Raw genomic sequence first — 16,064 nt, 5'->3', positions numbered from 1 at the left:
GGTTCTGTAGGCATTGAAATTTTCATGGGAAAATGCTGATTTTTGATGACATTTTCTGATTTTTATAATGGGAAAATCCAAAATGAAATGTTCAGTTTCAAAATGTTGAAAATGTCAAAAATGCTGACTTTTCAATAAGATTACTTTCTAATTGATATGAAAATGTTTGGTTTCTATTAAAAATATCAACATTTTTCATGGTGACTTTGCCAAATCAGAACATTTTAGAACCTTTCATCCTGTGCCAGTTGTTGATACCTGAGCTTTCCATCCTGGTTTGGCTTAGTAACAAATGTCAAAATATCTAGAGTTACCAGATAGCAACTGTAAAAAAATGGAATGGGGGGTGGGGGGTAATAGGCGCCTATATAAGAAAAAGTCCCCAAAAATGGGACTGTCCCTTTAAAAATGGGACATCTGGTCACCCTAAATATATCAGAATTTCCCATGAAGTAGAAATTCTGTTTCTGAACACCACTAAATTAGAGACTGGGAGACCGGGCTAACCTCTGCATCTCTGCCACTCTCTGTTCACATCTCTATGGCTGTTTCTCCTCCTGTCCTTTCTCTGTCTTGCCAATGGGAGGCGCCAAGCTTAGGGGTGTGTGCTAAGCCCTGCCTCTCTCACGGAGATAGACACAGGGAGGTGTTTCTCTCTGCCTGGAATTCTCTGCTGCAAAGCCTCTCGTGGGCTTAGGTGTCTGTGCTGTTTCAGCAAGAGGCCAGGGAGAAGCAGGAGACCCTCCCTTGGAATGTTTAGCCCAGTGATTGGGGTACTGACCTGGGATGCAGATGTCCAGTTCAAGTCTCTCTTTCTCCTGAAGGAGAATAGGGATTTGAACAGGGATCTGCCACCTCTCAGATGCATGCCTTAGCCACTGGGCATAAGGATATTGTGACAGGGGAAAGGGGCAGCTTCCTCCCTCCCTCAGTTCAGTGGAAGCTGGACCAGGTTCTCCCACCACCTAGGTGAATGCTTGAACCACCAGGCTACAGAGTCACTCCTGCTTGCTCTCTCTCTGACCCAATGATTCTTTCATTATTTGTTCACAGTGGAACAGGCTTCAACAGGAGAGACCCCACCAGGATATCCCCTAGGCCAGTGATTGGAGCACTCACATTAGAGGTGGCAAATCCCTTTCTCCCCCTCAGATGGAGCAAGGACTTGAACCAGGGGTCTCCCCACCCCAGCTGAGTAGCCTGACCACTAGGTTAGAAGTTATGACGGACAGCCTCCTCCATCTTTGCCGTTTTGTAGTAGCTTACCTATGGGGCAGACCCAGTAGGTGAGGTCCGAGTACACTTACTGGGTCAAGTCCCACAGGTTGAGTTCAATGGAGGAACAAGGATTTTCTCACAGGATGTGAATTGCTTCAGGGGCTAGACATCAGGACACCTAGAGGACGGAAGCAGCGTGTATGCTCAGAGGCAGAAAGATAGGCACCCAGGGAATGCTTACAGCAAAAATGTAGGGCCGAGCGAGTTTAGGTACCTACAGGGTTTGGTGGCAGATGAATGGGGATTTTGTGAATCTCAGAGGGGCCCGATTCTGGGGTTTAAGTGCCTCAAATGGCATTTAGGCATTTAAGTCCCTTTGTGAATTGAGCCCTAAGAAACTTGCATCTCTCCTGCCCATGCTATACCTTTTTAGAAGATAAATAGAATAATTTACTCTCCAGTGATTCCATCTGGAACCTGAATGCTCCTTAGGAAAACTGGAGCGTCAAATTGCAGACTATTGCATTAAATACATCATGCATTTAATTATTATGATTTTGAAGTATCTTAAAGACTCAGCGTTCATGGGAGAGAGATAATCCTTTCTGAGGACTGACTCGATAAAAACAGTGCATCTGGTCTCAGATGTCTATGGGGAGGAAAGCTGAAGATTACTTGTTCTTTCTTCCACTTTATTTCTAGTTTTCTGAAACATGAGGCACAATAGAGACATACACCATGAAAAAAACTGAAAAGTGAATTAGGCATAAGGCATAAATTTGCCGCACAGGAGATTGCTCGTTAGTAAATTCAAGCATAAGAGAACTCAGAGAAAGGATTCGGTATCTACTGTAGAAATTGGGATAACATATGCAATTATTCAAGCTAGAATAAATACTATAGAATCTAACAGTTTTTGTGCTTTAAGGAATAACCTGGTGGTCATTTGCAATTCCGCATGATATAGTTCTGGATAGCTGTTTAAATTCCTTTTCATCTGATTTTACCTTCCTCCGAAGTTGTAGGCTGCTGCTGAAGGTAAGGCACCAAACTGGAGAGACAATTGATTTGGTCAGATATGGTAACTCCTTTGTTTCTGAAAGAACAATATGTAGAGTTCTAGTGAAATTCTGAGCAACTTTGAGCAACACTGACTCATGAGCACACTCTGCTGCTAAGAAAAAATTCAGGGAGCGTAGCGGTTCAAGGCCAACAATTGAAAATGGGTGCCATAACTCATCTTGGATCTCTATGAGGTCATTAATTCACCATTTGAAAGTGTTCCTCTGTGCTGCCTAGTGACTGGCAGGCAGGTCAATGAAGTTCTGCTGCTGCTTTTGGGTCCACTGAGATATTCACTTACAATATAGCAGCTGCTCCACAAGGATCTGTCATTGGGAAAAATTAAAATCGCAATAGCTGCAAATGGGGAGTGGAAATGAGGTGAAGGCCAATTTATTTCATTCTGATACTGGTAGGGCCTCCATTGTTCTGGGATGGGAGTATGATACCAGATACAAGTGCATGTCAGGTGATATCAGAGAGGGGAAATATTTTTCCACAAAATGCACAACTAGCCCATGGAACTCATTGCCACAAGATGTGATGAATGCCAAGAGCTTTGCCAGATTGAAAAAAGGACTGGATATTTATATGGATAACAAGTATATGTAGAAGTATAATAGCAAATATTACAAAAAAGAACTTTGGGATACAAATCCTCAGGCTTCGGGGCATAAACTGACCTCTAGCTACTGGAGGTTAGGAGGGAGCATTCTGTGATGTACCCCATAACTGCCAACTGCAGGATTTCTGCCTCTGAAGGAGCAGGTACTATCCATTACAACTAGGTGAAATTTGTTGCATAAAATTTTTGTCAGTGAAGAATGAAGATTTGGCAACACCAAAACACATTGTGAATGTTTTGTCAATTTAACCAAAATAGTTTTGGTTTAAAAAAAATATTTTTAAAAGGTTGAAATAAAAAAAATGTTTCATTTGAGGATGAACAAAATATTTGTTTTCAACATTTTGATTGACCAGGTTTCAAAACAGTTTTCTGTTTGACCCAAAATATTTTCCCCCCTGATTTTTCAGAATTGCCCACAAACCAAAGAATCCATTCTAGCTGCTGTTGGGGACAGGATGCTAGACTAGATTAACCCATTGCTCCATACTGATCTACTCCAGAATGGCAGTATTCTAATGTCTATGGTAGAATCCCAATTGTTCTTTCTGCCAAAGATAAACATCATTTACATCACTCCCAACCCTGTGCCTCTTAAGTGGTTCCTCCAGCTGTCATTCATATAATCTGCATGATGAAGGCTACACAGAAGTAAATTGCATTTGAAGGGTAACCCTTTTACCAACTGTGTGCAATCAGGAATTGCTGCAAGAAGGGTCTTTTTTACATAAATAAGAGAATTTGGAAGACGACATCCTTAGTTGATAAAAGAAGCAAAAAGGGGGTTGCTTTTATTGAAGATATAATGGTTCTTGGGCGTGGGTTTTGTTGTTGTTTGTTTGTTTTTACTTTTAAACATCAATCAACCATTAAGCTGGCTTTAAAATTTTACATTGACTTCCCTTTGGCAACAAGGACCATCTGCTCAGAAGGAAATCAATATGGAATGGATACACTGGGCATAAATTGATCCAAAATGGCTTCTCCAGTTGAAGAATGAAAACTTTCAGAAAGTTTCTATTGATAAGTGACACCAGCCCATTTACATCTCTGGACCAAGTGATTTTAAATCCAGAGGAAATAGCTAACCATGTGCCTTTGTCTGTAACAGTAAAAATAAAATGGATGCACTGTGCCATTAAAAGAGGGAAAGAAAGACATCTGAAGGAGGTAACTTACAAACGATGACAGATATGTTTTCATTGTTCCCTTGCTGTGTTTATACTGCTCTCGGCAAAGGTAAATGTGAAAGTAGACTTAATTAGATGAATAATATAACCATATCATGAAGAACCACAAAACAAGTCCATACTTGTCAAGAGAAATGTGAACTTATTTGTCCACTTCTGCAGTAAACTGATTCTTTAGAGAAGAGAATCATAATTATGCAAATTGCAGTTATCAGATTAATACTCCGCTCTGTGCAGTTCAAAGGCTAGGAAAGGAAGCTCCTCAGTAACAGCACATGCTAGGTTCCCAAGACCACTGCTGGAAACCACAGCCCGTGTTGAAATAAACCCTGTGTTTTCAAAGCAAATATCAGAAAATCTATTTACTTTGAATAAAGTAACACGGTGCATTTAAAATGAAAAGGAAAACACACAGTTGTTACAGTGTATATCAATAATAACTATGGGTCCTATTCTGTTACTCATACTGACACTGAGCAGTATCTTTTTAATGGTTAGCCTGATTGAAATCAAGGAACCTGTATACTTAGTAAGGTACTTATTAATGTGAGCAAGGGTGGCAGAATCTTGTCGAATGAGTCTATTTACAGCAAAATGTACTACGCAATGTTGTGAGGGTAATAATCCATCAGAACAATTTACCAAGGGTTGAGGTGGATTCTCCATCACTGGGAAATTTAAAATCAAGATTGGATGTTGTTCTAAAGCAGTTGTCCCCAAACTTTTTACCTCACCCTCACCCTTACCCGTGTCCATGCCCCCCACTCTCCAGAGCCGGAGCGGGGCCAGGCATGGGGCCACCGCTGGGGGTGAGGGTGGGAACAGAGCCTCCGCCGGGGGCCTCATCCGGCAGCTGGAGCCCCAGGGGTGGGGCTGGCAGCTGCGGCCAGGAGCAGATCCCCAGGTGTGGGGCTGGTAGCCAGATTGCCGGGCCTGGTCCCGGCAGCCATGGCTGGAAGCAAAGCCGCAGGCACAGGGATGACAGCCAGATCCTCGGGCACGGGGCTGGTAGCCAGGGCCTGGGCCAGGAGCAGAGCTGGGTGGCGCTCCCTCCCTGTTCCCCCCCGGGGGGTGGCCCGGGCGCCAACTGTGCCCCCCGAAAGTTCCTTTGTGTTACCCTAGGGTTGGAGACCATTGTTGTAAAGGATCTGCTCTAGTTCAAACAGAAACTATTTCGGGGAAGTCCTTTTGTACAGGAAGGTAGACTAGATGATCACAGTGGCCCCTTCTGGCATTAGAATCTATGGCTCAATGAATGTAAGGATGGCAGAGTCAGGACAACCGATTACATCAGGTCCACCAGTTGCAGAGAGGTTGCTTTGGAAGTGAGGTATTCCTCAGCGTGAGGAAAGGTAGCAGAATTTAGCCCCATACCATTAGAAATTTACACTTGAGTAACTGCTCTCATCAGAGGGTCTCCACATGTTATTAGTGGTGAGCAAATATTGCCAGCAGGAACAAACATGGTTTGCTGGAATACAGGAAGCTGCTTAGGCAGAAATGCCAGCATAAACTTCAAGGCCAAGCTGACTGGAAGCTGGGGCCTGAGCTACAAACAGGAGCTGAAAAGGAAATGAAAAAAAGCATGATGCTGCATCTTGCCATTTGCTTGGCAATATCTTCTTCATACAGATGCATCCATGTGCAAATTCTTTTGTCATAACAAGGCAAGTGTTTCAGTGCCGTGCTGGGCTGTGGTTTTTTATTTATTGTTAATTAATTAATTTAGATGCATATATCACCCACTGCTCTGGCATGTGCTATGTCTCTCTTCTAGTTATAGGGGCCATATAGGAGGAGAAGAACCTATTACAGACAGTTGCTAAGAGACTTAGGCCCAAATTGTTCAAAGGAATTTAGACACCTAACACCCATTAATTTTAATCTTTCCACAGACATTAATGAACTTTGGATCAGGTCCTAAGTGTGTGGAGCGGCAGATGTTCTTAGGTAAGGGTGTTACATCAGAGTTCAAAGGGTCACTCATCACATGGCAATGCAGGGTTCTGAATGCTGATCAGAACCGTGAGTTGCCTGCTGCAGCCAGGAATAGGCTCTGTGTGCTGTCAGATGATGTACAATTATAAATAAGGAGACATATTTGTTTCTCACCAGGCCTCCTTGTATTAATAGGGAGAATAACACACTTGGTACTGAAGTTCCTTGGTTCAATCCATGCAAAGATGATGGAGGAATCATCACATATACAAAAAATCAGCTAGCCAAGGCTGCAAGCAACTTTGCCATATATTTAAAAAAAAATACAGTCAACAAAAATAACTGCAGCAGTCTTCCCAAAACTAGGACAAATAAATCCTATATCTTTCAGTGACTTGTTATAGCCAAATAGTTCTACAGTGCCTGGAGGCTGTGTTTTACTTCACCTACAGTAAACAGAGTTCTACCCAAATTTCATAGTGGCAAATCTGCCTCCACTCCTCACCATGAAATTCAGCTAAAGAGTCTTTTGATTCCTTTGGTTATAGGGAAAAAATGAGGGGGCGGAAGTGTCACAGGGTGACTCTGGCCTTTTAAGGCAGAGGCCAGTGTACCTGTAACTCATCAGCCACTGCCTATGTGAGATTAAAAAGAGGCATCTGGGCCATAAAAATGGGGAGAGGCTGGTGACTATGGAGGGTCTGTCAGGAAAAGGGCAGGTGAGAGCTGCCTGGGAGTGAGAGATGGGCAGGTGATAACTGCCAAAGACCAGGGTACCGTAGGAGGTACCTGAAAGAAGTTGTAGGTGGTTCCTGGGGGAAGGTGAAGGCAGGAGAGCAGCAAGAGGTGTTTCCCAGCTGACCTCCCAAAGTCAGAGTGTTAGGGGCAGGAGGCTGGAGGGGTTACCCATTGACATCTCCATGATGGACAGCTGGAGCCAGAGGGCCGGAGAGTACTGAGGAAGTGAGGGATGATCCTCTTGTGAGGAGGAACAACCAGCAGAGAGTCTGTGGGGATTCCCACTGCGAAGAGCAGAGTTGCACTCCCGCTGGAAGGGCTGGGTGGGCTGTCCCGGCAGAAGGACAGGAGAGGACTGATTAAGAGGGCAGGTGGGGTGGAAGATTCCAGAGCATGTTATGAGGGGCATCAAGGGACTAGATGTTTTGTGACTTTAAGGAGTACAGGCACTGGGGTGATAAATGGACTAGGTTTGGGGACTTTAGTGTTGGACTATTCTGACAATGTTTTGTAATAAACTGGCCTCATGGAGGGGTCTTACTGAGGCAAGAAAGCATGTGTGGAGTTGGTTGGGACTCTAAAGGAGGGAAACTGAGGTAGACATGCCTGTTCTGTTGCAGCCACTGGAGGGCGCTCCACATAGGGCTACCCTGTGTTGGGATTTCTTCAGATCCATATTTTATTTTTGTGGAAACAAAATCCCACCTCCGTGAAAACTAGTAGGTGCTGGCTATTTTTATGTATTGATTTGACACGAGATAGCCTGTTCTTGGGCAGCCTATAACCTATTTTTGAACAAAATAAATCAGGAGCCTTAAAACACTGGAGAGTTGGAGGAGAGGTGTCACCATCTGTCTTCTGTTTTAAATCACCTCCTTTGTTGAACTCTACAGTAGTTAAAGTCAAAGGTTTCCACTGGAAAAAAAAATCTTTACCTAATACTGTCTTTTAGCACCAGTCTCCATAGTGATGCCTGGGTTTAGGTTGGTTACTGGAACTGCATACTTTAGGTGATCGAAGCTGTGTTATACAGCACTACTGAGCAATGCATTCATTCTCAAGCATTATCTGTTCCTCTCTCTAAATTTTCCCCACTATCCTTTTATATTTCTGTCGGCTGCAGAGTAAATGGACGCCTGGTAATAGGACTTGCTGAAATAGGACGTCCGGTGAACTCTGTAGAAAGACAGGTTTTCAAATGAATTGTTTTTCCATTAGACGTGGGTTTTTTTCTTCTTATCTTTGTGGGTTTTTTTTAAATTTTGACAAAAGTTTTGGCTAACAGCAACAAAGCAGCCCCTGAGGTTAGAGTCTTATAGAGGCATTTGGAGACCTCAGTTGAGAATGCAGCACCACTGCGCTAGGTACTGTACAAACACACAGTGATAGACTGTCCCTGTCCTGGTGAATTTATAGTCCAACAGACAAAGCAGACAAAAAGTGGCAATTCTACCCCCAGCTTAATAGAAAAGAGAGACAAAGGAGGGAGAAACCATGTCCTTTATAGATGGAGAAGTGAGGCATACATTATTAAAGTGACTTCCCCATGGTCACACAGGGATTCTGTGTCAGAGCCAGACCCTAGATCTCCAGCAGCTTAACCACAAGACTATCCTGCCTGGCTTCTGAACAACTTGACACTTACATGAGTTTGCAATGCCTCTGATCCTCTCTCCAAATCATTTCTTATTGAAAACTGTATTTTATTTTCATTTTCCTTTGCCACTCCTTTCCCTACTTGGAGATTTTTTGATGCTCTGCTCACCGGCTGCACAATCAGCCGTAAGGACGGAAAGAAGCAAAAAAAAGTGATTACACATACATTCTACGCGCGCCCTCACTCCAAGCCGAAATTATCCTGTTCAGTGAGGCACAGGTGGTGATTTTCCTAACTTGATTTGGTCATTAAAAATCCTCTAGTTGCTTCAATACTTTCTCCCCGAGGCCCCCATCAGCACTCTCCTCTCCAGTGATTAGAATACAGCCGACTGGCCTTCTGAACTTATTACAACCCTTTTTCTAATGATCTCATAATGACTGCCAGCCTGAGCCGAGCAACCTGACAGATAATGATGTCAATTATGCAAAACAGAAATGATGGCTTCAAACCTAATATACTGTATTTGCACCCAGGAAGGAAAAAAAAGGCTTATTTATAGTTTCACTTATTAACTGTGTCATATTTAAAAACATTGGTAAAAGTTAATAAAGGAGGGGGGAAAATACGTAAAAAGGTATTGGTAGCAGGGCCCTGGATGAAGTGCTCCCAATGCCTCAGATGCTTAAAGGAGGTTTTTCATAAATTTTTCGTAGTATGTAGCACCTCTGCTGCTCCAGGGGGAATTCACAATTTCACTCACTGCTTTTCTGATTGGGATCCTGTAGGAATTGCTAAATATTTCAGAGAGGCAAAGGGCCAGCGGTCATGCATTTGGTTTCAAGGCATAAGTATTCTTAACAGTACTTAGTGAGCTGCTAATCCACTGAGGGGCTTTGGGAGGGTGTTTATTTTTCTGAAGCCTCATGACACTTGGCGTTTTCAGCTTTCTCAGGACTGTGAACAGTTTCTTCAGCTCCGCACAAAGTTTTAACCCCCTCCCAGCCCAGATGAGTTTCAGCTTGAGTTTTTGGTTTAAATATATGCAAGATCTCAAAGAGAAACAAATGCAAACTGTTTAGCTTTCAGTGCAGAATTTGAAAATGGCCCACTTTTGATTGTCCTACCCACTGGCCACACTGCTTTAAAAAAAATGAAACAAAACAAAAGGCCTTGTTTTGAGTTTGCAAACAAAACCCTTACCCAGGTGCATTTTCTCTCCCCAGACAGAAAGTTCCTATTTAGATCTCTGCATATCCTGGGTTCTCTACGCACCTGAAGTCCCACTGAAGTCAATGTAGCTGCACAAAGTAAGCAGGCTTGGGCCCATGGTTGTATGTGGTGCTTTACAGGCTAAAAGTGAGAGCAAGCTCTACCGAGGAACTGAAGTTTAATATAAACAAACAACACAATGGGTGGAGAAAGCAGCAAGCCCGGCAAGGGATAAAGGGAAGAGATGCAAGCAGTGAGGGGGCGGAAACATGCTGGGGGAGCCTTTTATTTTTATTTTAAGTATCAGAGGGGAAGCTGTGTTAGTCTGGATCTGTAGAAGCAGCAAAGAGTCCTGTGGCACCTTATAGACTAACAGACGTTTTGGATCATGAGCTTTCGTGGGTGAATACCCACTTCGTCGGATGCATGCATCCGATGAAGTGGGTATTAACCCACGAAAGCTCATGCTCCAAAATGTCTGTTAGTCTATAAGGTGCCACAAGACTTTTTGCTATTTTTATTTTAGATATTTCAGGAATTGTGCGGGAACAAATTCAGTCCTGGCAAAGGCAGATGCAACTTCCATTGGGATTTAAACCTGCTGATGCCCTGTCTGAGTCTGACTCTGGATAGTAATCCTCCAGATGAACATGTCACACCGGCCTTTATAAATTAAAACGACTGTGGCCATAAGCGGGAGAGAGCGCCTGGAATCAATAGGACTGATTGCATAGTAAGGTACTGCTCTGTAGACCTGATCCATTACTCACTGAAATCAATGGAAAGACTCCTGTTGACTTCATTGGGCATTAGATCAAGCCATTTGTGAATAAAGGTGGCAGAGACATGCTCTAACGTGTCATAAAGCTCGTAAAAGGTGGGAGGCAGAACCTTTTCCAAGGGTGAAGAATGAACTCTCCCAGGAACTCAAAACTACCACAAACCTCACTATTTTCCTCTCCAAATGCAAGGCACGTTGCATTGACCTGCCTTCTCTAACACAAACACATAGCAACCAGTATATTTAATATAACTCCCATTTCCTCTTCCCCCAAAATCCAAACCAAGACATTCCACTTCACATGCTTCTCCTCTGGGCAGAGGATGAGAGAACAAACCACATATGAAAAATGTGTAGTTATGTTGCTTAATGCACAGTTGGAAGAGGCACAGATATTACAGTGAGGAGTGCAGTATAAAAACCTACATGGAATAGACTAGAATAGAAGAGAATTTTGGCTTTATTATTTTCCCCACAATATGAAAAACAAACAAACAGGTGCTTTTATCCTGACTCCAGGACCAAGAAAGCCTTAACAAAATCAATGTACTAACCCTTTGCTTTACTAGTAATGCACTTTTTCAGCTAGACATTTGATTGCCCTGAAGAGAGATGCTGCTTATAGCAGCATTTTAAGTGTAACTGCAAAGATCTTGCACCTCCCAGCAGAGAGAGATGGCAAGAAACCTGATGGAGGGTGGAATCATAGAAAGCAGAACAAGAAAAAAATCCATTGCTATCTAATCGCCAGTTCAGGGTTGTTCCCTACATTATATACAATACTTTGATCAACCCAGGTTTAAGAAACCCAGATGAGGTGGTTTCCATCATAGACAATCATCAGTTTGGATAGATTTTTTTCTTGCTCTTGAGCCTAACTTCTCCTCACCTCAGCTTCATACTATTTTGCCCTTAATACTATTTTGGTTGTTTTTTCCACGGTGTTCAGAACCTTCTAACACATTGAGATGTTTATCGGGCAATGAAGCAGTGTAATGCGGTAAAAAGGACTTTGGGACTGGGAGCTGGACACTTGCATGACTGGCTCTGCCTTGCTGGGTGAATGTGGGCATGTCACATAACCTCTCCATGCCTCCATTTCATTATTTGTAAAGTGGGAAAGGGAATACTTTACCATCTTTGTACACTTCTCTGAGATCTCTGGATGGAAAGTGCTGTATAAGTCTCAAGTATCATTTAGCCAAACTATATAGTTAGTTCAGTCTATCTTCCTTTATAAATCAGTCCCTCCAGATCCTTAATCATTTGTTGTTTTTCTCCAAATTCTACTGTGTTGACAATTTTCTGGTACTGAGGTGCCCAGCAATGAGCACAGGATTCTATTTGTCTTTTGACTATTGATGCTTAGATTGACTATCAACTTCCCGTTCCATGTCGCTAGGTCTGCAGCCCATAATTTCATTGCCTTTTTTGTTCTATCATATTGTATGCTCATGTCTAATCTGCTGCACATTACCATCTCTAGGACTCTTACTACAGTGAGTAACCCGACTCATAATAGTCTTGTTGGGGTTCCTATTCTTTACTCCAGTGCATTTTCTATGTATTTGCAGATCTCTGATTATCAAGAAGCAACTAACCATTGCAGAGATTAATGCAATTTGACAATTACATCAGTCGAATATAGTGAAGAGATATTGAAAATCTGACAACTACAATAGCACCAGAATGACAAGGTATGGAGTGTACGGTAACTATAGTAGAACCAGAAAGTCTTAGGGAACTAGATATCTAATTTCTGTTTAGTGTTTAATTAAATAGCTTGATATTAACACCCCTTGCTGGGGGGTGGGGGGTGGAAAGGGAGAATTGACATTGTAGAGAGTAAGTACGACCAAGGATATATCGGTAACACCAACATTTTTATTTTCTCTACATGCAGTTACATCGTCGTTTGATGGACAGCGGAATTACTCATTCTCTCCAGAGAGAAAGCTATATAGCAAGAGTTATTAAAGAGTAGCAGGGGAAAGGGATATTACACATTGAATGTGTCCGACATTCGGATATTGTTGGGGGGGAAGGAGAGCAAAACCTGTGCTTCCAGCGGCGATAACTTGCCCGTGCAGCCACTCCGGCCACTCCTTTTCATATTTTATTTCCAACTGGGATACTTTTTTCTTTATCAAGGCTACAGAAAGGGATTATTTCTCTCACAAGCCATCAGTTCTATCAGGTTTAGGAGCAGCCTGATCCCTCTCAGGGAACATTACCGGTTGCTAACAGTTGTTTTTCATATTGCTTAAAACTTACTTACTATTAATATTAAATTGGCACTGCAGTAGCACCAAGAACTCCCATCCTGCTAGGTGCTGTACGACCATTTTGCAAAGTCACAAAGCCAACCTTATAGATTTTGCAGTCTCCATGTAAGACAAAAGGTGGGTGTGTTACCCGGGGTTCTTTCAACCCAAAGCTCTTGGTAACTTTACTCTGTGCGAGGAGGTGTCAGGAAATAAATCAGGGGAGACACGGCCGTCCGACCGATAGATGGCTGGCACAAACAGGACAACACAAGAGTGCTTTCACTTAAAGTTAAACTTTACTTAGTCTCAAGCACTTACACACGTCTGCAACAAGTTAGAAAAACACCCCCAACCCTTGATCATTACCAAAGCTGAGTGTGGCTTTCGAGTGATACAGCGGCAGCCCGTCTGCCGCTGGGGAACACAAGATGCATCTAGAGGGAGAGGTTAGTCCCGAAACGAGTCCCACTGTCTCAAGCTTTTTCCCCTTATTTATACATTAGTAATTAAAGAAACCTTGTTAAGTCAGCAGTTTCAAGCAAGAGGTTCCTTCTGATTATTGATTAACCAGGTGTGGGTTTTTCCAGAGCTTGCAGCCTTGAGACCTCAATAGACATTCCTACTCTTTGAAAATGCATGTATCAGCAAATTTAACCCAATTATTATCAGGAAGGATGTGGGGTCAAGCTGCCCTTTCGGTGGCACCCAAAACCCCCCTCCCCTCCTGCCTTGGTCAAGCTGAGACTTGCTTTTAACAGCTTGCTGACTAGGCTGTCTTTAACAATAAGCCATAGTGGTTTCAGGCACTTTACTGGTTTGTCAAAGTCTCCCCGTACAGGTGTGCCAAACAGAGGGTGGGAGCACAAGGGAATGGGGAGACAGTGATGACCAGCCAGGCTAAGTTTATGTCAGGGAGGTCATGGAAGTTGCCTGAATTCCAGAGACCTCCATGACATTCTCTACTTCAGCCCCAGGGGTTGCAGGACTCTGGAGCTGGCAGCCAGCGGGGCCCTGGCAGGGTTCCAGCGACAGGCGACAGCAGCCACAGTTGCAGTGACAGGTGACAGACTTCTGAGGGGGCCCTCCTCAGGGTTTCAGCGACAGGCAACAGCCTCGTGCGGGGGAATGGGAAGGGGAGGAGGGGAACACCTCAGGCGAGTGGCTGGGGGTGTCCCATTTTCTCTTTGAGAAATATGGTCACCCTGCAGGTCTCAGCTGCCATGGGGGGGAGGGAGGGCAGCTCCCCTACAGCTTCCAGCTGCCGCAGGGAGGGGGGAAATGGACCCCACAGCTCCCAGTCACCACAGTGGCAGGGGAACCCATGGAGCTGCAGCAGCAGAAGTCACAGACGGCTCACAGCTACTGAGAATTTTTGTTTATTGCCCGTGACTTGTCCATGGCTTTTACTAAAAATAACAATGACAAAATCTTAGTCTTAGTGATCAGTGTAATAAGCACCAGCCACAGCACACCAGCTGCCTATGCATAGGTGAGAGTTTTATAGATGACAGAGAGGAATTTAAGGAGAGATATGAAGAAGGGATCAAGCTTGTTCTGTGTTGCCAAGTCACATGACAGTGGGAGAAGGGCATAGGGAAACCTTCCCATCAGCTACACAATGGGAAGTCAGGATTCCTACCTAGAGCTCAACAGATACCCTGAGAAAGTGACTGGCTAATGTACCATAGCCACAAGAGGGGGCATGGGTTGCTGGCTAAGGGGCAGGGTGAGTTGACTTCAGTGGGAGTTGTGCGTGCTCAGCATTTCTCAGACAGAGAGGATTTATCCCTATAGGGCAGTAAAAGTTAGCAAATACCTTTCCCAGCAGAAACCTCAAATGTCTGGATTTCCATGCTCCTTTCCTCTGAAAGATACAATGCTGCATTCAGAAGGCACTTGTATGATTTGAGCCTTTGATCATTAAAGGAGCCCCTCACTCAAAGGGCCACTTTGGCCTGGCATGCTGAGGACTTTGTGACCCGAGAATCTGCTGCCTGATTTTGGAGACTTATGAACATAAAGGAGCATCTCAGATTTCATCTAAAAAGTGGGGATATATGTTTGCACAGCTCCCAGCACAAGGGGTCCCGATCCTCACTGGGGCTCTGGCTGCTATTATTCTACATGTCTCACCCTACAGGCTCCCAGGCTGATCTCTGGGACTGGGAAGCTAGTTCCTCAGTTCTGGGTCGGCCTTGATATAATTTATGGCTGAGAGGGGCAGTGTCCCTTTGTCTGAAGTAGGTGACACCACAAGATTTCTCCCTCCCTGCCTGCTTACAGCTAATCCAGCTCCAGTCCTGAGCCACTCATGTGAGTCTGGCCATAGCTAGGGGCAGCTCATTAGCATGGAAGAGAACCTAGTCTAGATGAGTGACAACAAGGGACTGTTGGATTGTGACTCCTGCTGTGACACTAACTCTCTGGGACAAGTCATCCTCACAGGGGTGACAATGGTGACAGTTAATTAGTTGATGTTGCTAAGGAAGTGCTAAAATTAACCAGAACGTGGACACAAAATTGGCCAGTGGCAGGTGACTCAGCCACTGGACAGCCATCACTGGCAAACCTTCCTATAGACATTAGAAATTACGCTTAGAGACCAGGACAAGCAGTTGAGCACTGTATCTCCAGCAGCGGGCGGCTGATGGTGGCCTGGAGAGCCCTGCCCTGTCATAATCCTTCTATAGATCCTGAGGCTGGGGCTGCTCATAGTGAGTGACTGTGGCTGAAAAGAGCTAGCAACATTTGGGGACGGAGTACTTATATAACTGTTTTTCACCCCTAGATGCTAAAGCTGGCTCTCAGCCGACCCACCTCTTTTGCCCTCTCATTCCTCAGAAGGAACAATGCCTTTCTCTATATTCCCACCTAGGGATTTTCGTAACCTTTGTCTTTCTTTTCACACAACTGCCTTTTTATACTTAGAGGCACTGAACTTCAGTTGGTCCCTCATTGCAGCCTAAATATAGATCAGCGTTGTCTGTGAACTGTCCAGAAACATCAGGGTTCAGAATGGAGGCTAATTTGCGCCTTCTTTCAGGCAACATCTCTCATCCCTATCCCACTACATCTTTACACTCTTGCAAATCACTATGTTCTTCGAAGGGAAATCTCAATGACTCCAATAAGAGTGTGAAGAAACAACCCCCCCCCAATACAAAATTTTATAAGCTGTGAATAGTTAGCAGTGGCAGTAGGAAATGTGTTAGATAAATGGATCCTTCCGTTAAAAGAAATAATATATAGTTTACTGCATCTATGAATTAGCTGCCTAATGTTAACTTATGCAGGTAAATGTTGCATAAAACAGAATGATGTACATTAGGGCTCCTATTCAGCCTGTTAGCCAGGGGTCTTCTTCATAGCAGGATGGCTCATACATAATGGATCCAGATTGAATACATGCATATGAAATGCAAGGATAAAGATTTAG

At 43.8% G+C, this 16,064-nt stretch overlaps 1 long non-coding RNA gene across 1 annotated transcript in view; it reads right to left on the bottom strand.

The window, feature by feature from the left end:
• Positions 1–2,005: 2,005 nt before the first annotated feature.
• Positions 2,006–16,064, bottom strand: part of LOC123362505 — a 38,892-nt gene continuing 24,833 nt past the window's right edge. Inside the window, exon 3 of the long non-coding RNA XR_006576460.1 lies at positions 2,006–2,314. This is a non-coding gene — a long non-coding RNA (uncharacterized LOC123362505). The remainder of the gene's footprint in view (positions 2,315–16,064) is intronic.

Source organism: Mauremys mutica, chromosome 2, assembly GCF_020497125.1.
Source record: "Mauremys mutica isolate MM-2020 ecotype Southern chromosome 2, ASM2049712v1, whole genome shotgun sequence".
Taxonomy (NCBI): Eukaryota; Metazoa; Chordata; order Testudines; family Geoemydidae; genus Mauremys; species Mauremys mutica.
This window is presented reverse-complemented; position numbering and strand designations above follow the sequence as displayed.